Genomic DNA, 6,269 nt, shown 5'->3' with positions numbered 1-6,269 from the left:
TGCATCTGTGATAGTTCATTTGTATAACCATGTGCCTTAGAGGACATATAGCTGTTATTTTTAAAAAATGCTCTTGCAAATGTACTTTGGTTTTTCAAAATATTTCATTGTCATAAAATTACGTATAACTCAATTAATTGCAGCTTCCTACATGTGTACTTTAATAATAATCTTGGTAAAGAAGGCTATTTGTATTGGATGTCTGCTGCATTCTTTCATGGTTATATCCATGTTATCAGCTTTCATTTTTATGTATATTTAGCATTTTCTCTATTTTCCCTGTTCTTCTTCAATGACTTCATCTTCAGTACATTAGTGAATTTCTTCCATCCAAAGCGTTGTTTGACTTCTACCGCCTTCTTCCTTTTCCTTTTCCTTTCCTTTCCTTCCCTTCCCTTCCTTTATGCTTTGCTTTTAGTTTTCCCATATACATCCTTTTGATCCCATCCTTTCCACCCCAATCTTTGAGCATGCACTTATATATAGTGTGGGTGAATTGGCTTTTATAATGTAACTACTCTGCTATATACACTGGATATTGATTTTACTCTGTATGTATGCAGTCAAAAATCAATATTTCAGTAGACTGAATAGAATGTGTGCCTGTGTAATGGAGTTCTGCCTTCTAATGCTACATGAAGGGTCCTCATTCAAAGATTGAGGTCAGTCACTAAATGGAAATGTATTTTCTTATTTTGTCTTATTTCAGAGATAGTACAAAATGTATCACAAAAGTTCAAATTACAGAGCACAAATACATTTTTTTTCAATACACTGTTGATTTTTTAAAAGAAAAATTTATTGCATTTAAATAATAGCTCTCTTCCTTCATTTCATATATTTAATTTCCTTTATATTTAATTATTGGAAGACATGGCAGAAATGCAGAGGAAAATTCCGTAATTTGACCATTGAAGTACAATTTTATGGCTATATAGTCAGAAGTAATTTTGGTTGAGTGCCAGGACTGGGTTTTATGCCAAGAAAACAAATAGCAACCTAGATTTAGGTATTTTAAATCCAACTGATCCCAAATTACAGATCAATCCTATGTGTGTGTAGTCTGATGTGAGTTTTATTGAATACTCCTAGGCACTGCAACCTACAGCACGTGACTTAGACAGAAAACTTATATGCATTTACTCAAAAGAAATCCTTATAAACTGAAGTAAACTTTTTATTTCTTTAAGAGACATTAGAGAGAGTTCCACACTTGTCACTGAATTTGAAATCTGTACATCTTTTTACATCATATCTACTAAAAATGTTTATATGCAAACTGAATATATGTTGACAAAACCTTTTGATTTTCAAATTGATATACAGCTTCCCTGAGCAATCAAAGAGAGAATAAACAGACTCATGCACTAATTCATTAGCAGATGATCCCTTGTCCTTGCTGCACTATCCCATATCATTGAGGGGACTTCTAATTTTTAATAACTTGGTCACCATTCTTTGTTCACTGATCTTTGCAAAGCAGTTGCAGTATGTCATTATCCATTTCTTTTTTTGTCTGTCTTTTAGTTTTATTTTTCTCAAAGAATTGAATAGTAGAGCAAGTACCACTTTTTTTTTTGAGATGCATCTTTTTGACCTTCAAAGTTTCATACCAGGCAGATCAGCCCACCTATTGCTGTATATCTACAAAGTTTTTTCCTGGAGGTGGTCATGCTATATAGACATGATAGGAATTGTAGTTCAACATAGATAAAAGACATCAGGTTGCGAATAGGTGATTTTTGGTATCCTTTTAACTATCCTCCCACTCACACTTCTACCAATAAATAGGCTAGTGTAGAATATAATAGACTAGCTGACTACCCGTGCTCCACTATAAAACTTTGTGATCGGGCTTGATAAATCATCACTTACAGCTTGAAAATTAATGAGTAGATACGATTGGTCTCTCCTCTCCCCTTCTCTCCCTCAGCCTTATCCCACAGAAGCCTCCCGTATCCTATCCCCTTCTCTCTCTCAGCCTTGTCTCACAGAAGCTTCCCCTATCCTATCTCCTTCTCTCCCTCAGCCTTGCCCCAGAAAAGCCTCCCCTATCCTATCCCCTTTTCTCCCTCAGTCTTGTCCCACAGAAGCCTCCCCTATCCTATCCCCTTCTCTCCCTCAGCCTTGCCCCAGAGAAGCCTCCCCTATTCTATCTCATTCTCTCCCTCAGCCTTACCCCAGAGAAGCCTCCCCTATCCTAGAGGGCCCTAAAACAAAAAGAATGAAGTCAGTACTAAGTAGTAGTTGAGGAACTCGAGAATGACAGCCAAAGCATTAAAAAAATAACTACAGAGAGATTATGGCTATATGGTTCAATTCATTCTATTTAATTTCAGCTTTGCGGTTGCTAGGTACTTTAAATAAAGTTGCTAGGTACCTTAAATAAGTAAACCAATCTATTCAAATACCTGATTACTCCAATCTGTATCAATTCTAAGTAATGTCTGTCTCTCACTACTCCTGCTTTCATCCAACCCTTTTTGAGACAAGTCTGTTTACTTCTATATTCAGTGGAAATCTGGATTTATCAAATCTAATCTGGATTAATATGTTGCATTAAGACATGTTTGTTTCATTATGATTTTTGAACTATGATAATATTTATATGATGTGCTAAACCATAACTTGTAATTAATACATTACAATATCTGGATACACATATTACCCTAAATCCAAAAAAATAGACCATATTAACATTCATTACATAAATCCTTAGTAATTAATTTTACCCAACCAGTTCTAGCAGTGACATCTTTGTGTTAAACTACAAGATTATATAAAGCCAAACTGAGGAACAAATAATATTCTATATCATCTATATAAAATTAATCCACAAAATATATTCTGCATTGGAGCAAAGCTAGAAGGAAAATAGTTATCTTTCTAAACATTTAACCAATGTTGTATCAAACACTGTAAGTATTATCTTCAGTGTATGACAAGTTAGGGAATCTAAGAATTTGAAATGTCCTGTTAACTATTTCCTTCTATCATCACTTTCTTTGAATTGGATATTGGGAGGGTCCTTGGTTGCCATGGAAATTCAGTCAGATTGCTGTGTTTCAGCAAGACATGGAGGTCATGCAGGAGATGCCAGTAAAAGCTCCTATAATGTCAGGATTAATATCCAATCAAGTAAATAAACAGTATAACTCTCATTTTCCAGCGTCTCCCCCCTCTTTTTCCAAAGTTGATATATCTTCTTGCAACTGAAATAAGTGGAACATAACTGGGCAGAAATAAACCAAAGTTTGCAGCTGTATATGATGTATATGTGAACTGAAGTTGTGATTAATTGTTGCTTTACAATGATGCAACAAAATCTTTAAAGGGTATAGAATAACCTTATTAGAATTTCTGGGATGATCAACTCCTTATGGTCTGTTGTGTTATGTTACTGTAAAGTCCATTTATTAATATGTCTAAGCTCATAACTGCCAATCAAGAGACTTAAACAGAGGCTTGAGTAAAATAGCATTTAATCTTGATCAAGCTTAAATGGTTAGCTGTTCCAAACACATAATGGTGCATACATACATGCAAGGAAGAACTACGAACTTATGACAGAAAGCGATGTCCTCTTATACCCAAAAAGTCATAAATCCTCAACTCTGGCATCTGCGTATTCTGGAATCTGGTTTGCATGTTCCCATAGTATAAGTAAGTGAATGTAAACTAACTTCTGGATTTACATCGGGTCACACAATAGTAAGGGTCAGTGTATGTAATCTGACTTCTTTCTGTGGTGTTATCTTTTCCATTTGTCTTCTTAATTACCACTTGATTTCCTGGAGGATGACATACACGTTCTCAGCCAGAGTGGGGTGGGGAGTGATCAAATGATGGACTCTGACAATTTCCAGAGACTGTCATTGGTGGGATGAGGTATCAGTAACAATTCAGGAATTTAGTCAGTGTGACCTCAATAACCATCCATGATGGCATATTTATGTTCTAACCACAAAAGGGCACAATATATATATATGTCAGTGTTATGGGAAAGATATTTACCATGTGCAGTTATACAAACAAGAGACCAAGACATCAAATATCATTAGCAAGTTTCCTACTAATTCTAATATTTTAGTATATATGTTCCCTTCATTGTGAACTGAAGTTGTGATTAATTGTTGCTTTACAATGATGCAACAAAATCTTTAAAGGGTATAGAATAACCTTATTAGAATTTCTGGGATGATCAACTCCTTATGGTCTGTTGTGTTGTGTTACGATGTGATATATATGATATGATATGATCTAGGATATGATATGATATTTCACAATGGATCCATAATATAGTAATTGGCACACATTATTTAAAATTTGTAAGTCTTTCAAGATATGCATCATATAAGCATAATTCTCCCCTTCATGGATTACTGCCTTGTTGTGGCAAAGAGGCTTGCGTTGTTCAACAAAACTATGAGCTATGCCATGCAGAGCCACCCAAGATGGACAGGTCATAGCAGAGAGTTCTGACAAAACGTGATCCACTGGATAATGGCAACCCATGCCACTATCTTTGCCAGGAAAACCCCATGAACAGTACCAAAAGAAAAAAAAAAGATATGATGCTGGAAGATGAGCCCCTCAGGTCAGAAGGTCCCATATGCTACTGAGGAAGAGCAGAGGGTTAGTACTAGTAGCACCAGAAAGAGTGAAGTGACTGGGCCAAAGCCAAAGGATGCTCAGCTGTGGATGCGTCTGGTAGCGAAAAGAAAGTCCGATGCTGTAAAGATTTTTTCTCCATAGGAACCTGGAATCCATGAATCAAGGCAAGCTGGACATGGTCAGACAAGAGATGACAAGACTGAACATCGACATCTTAGGAATCAGCAAATTAAAATGGACAGAATGGGTGAATTTAATTCAGATGACTATCAAGTATACTACTGCAGGCAAAAAATCCTCAGAAGAAATGGAGTAGTCTTCATAATCAATAAAAGAGTAGGAAAAGCAAATGGAAGGCTGAGTCAACCTTGAGCCATGAGAATCGAACTGTTGACAGTCAGCAGTCGGCAGAATTAACCTGCAGCAATACTGTATTCTGACCATTAGGCCACCATGGCTTGATATCAGACTGATTGGTCTGTAGCTTCCTTGATCTTTTTTTCTTATTTTTTGAAGATGGGAACCACATCAGCTTTTTTCCAGTCCTCTGGTATTTCCCTGGTACTCCAAGATCTATGAAAGATAGAATTAAATGGTTCTGAGATACCATCTACCAGCTCCTTCAGAACTCTGGGATGTAATCCGTCAGTCCCAGTGTTTTAAACTCATTTAGAGTGGACAGGTGTTCTCTTAACATTTTCTTGCTTATTTCAATTTGTATTCCTAGTCTGTTTTTTACTGTTATGTTTTTGGTAGGTTGGGCTTTATTATCTTTTTGTGTGAAGACAGATGCAAATGAATTAAGCAGCTCTCCATGTCATTCTTTTCTCCTCTCTACCTCTTTTTCTTTTCTTTGATTTTTAAAATTTATTTAACTTTATCTGTACTCTTCCTCCTCCTCCACTCTCAACACTCTAAACCCCTTGTTGTGGTGCTGATCATCCTCAGAGCTGTTCACCCTCTTTCCAGTTACCTGGGTGATCTCTTAGCCTCTCATTCACCAGTTTGCAGCCACTTGCTTTCTCTCTGGTCCATATCTTTCACTTGTCTCCTAGTGGCTGCTTGGTTGTCTCATTGGTTACCTCTTGATCACTGGTTCCAGCTGCTCGTCCTCTCACCGCTCACTCTCTTATTGCTTTTCTTCTCACCACTCACCCTGATGATCTCTCACCCTTTGATCACTGGTTGCAGCCGCTTTACCTCTTTCCAATGTTCTTTATATTCCTTCTGGGAATGTAATGTGTTTTGTTCATATGAATTATAACTGGCATACATTTCTTTAAATGTTCAGTTTATACTGTAAGTATAAAAATTGTAATCAACATTTAATAAGAGATTGGGCTATGTAACTATAGTTTGTTTCCTTTATAACAGAATAATATATGCTTCTGCCTACATTTATAATACATTTATAGTATTGACTTTGTTTCTAATTTCATTCACTATTTTGTCAACAGTTTTAGCAATTTACCCTCCAGTTCTTTATAATACTGAGTTATTAGCCCACTGGATATTCCACCTTCCCAAACTTAATTTGCTTTCTTATTTCTCTGTTTTCTGGTAAGTTATAGTCTTACTTAATATTCAATAAAAAAGACCCAGAAATTCCAGAAGAAAAAACAGTACTCATCTACAACATACAGTGTAAGAACTAT

The sequence above is a fragment of the Ahaetulla prasina genome, chromosome 4 (genome assembly GCF_028640845.1).
Source record: "Ahaetulla prasina isolate Xishuangbanna chromosome 4, ASM2864084v1, whole genome shotgun sequence".
In the NCBI taxonomy this organism is placed as follows: Eukaryota; Metazoa; Chordata; class Lepidosauria; order Squamata; family Colubridae; genus Ahaetulla; species Ahaetulla prasina.
This window is presented reverse-complemented; position numbering follows the sequence as displayed.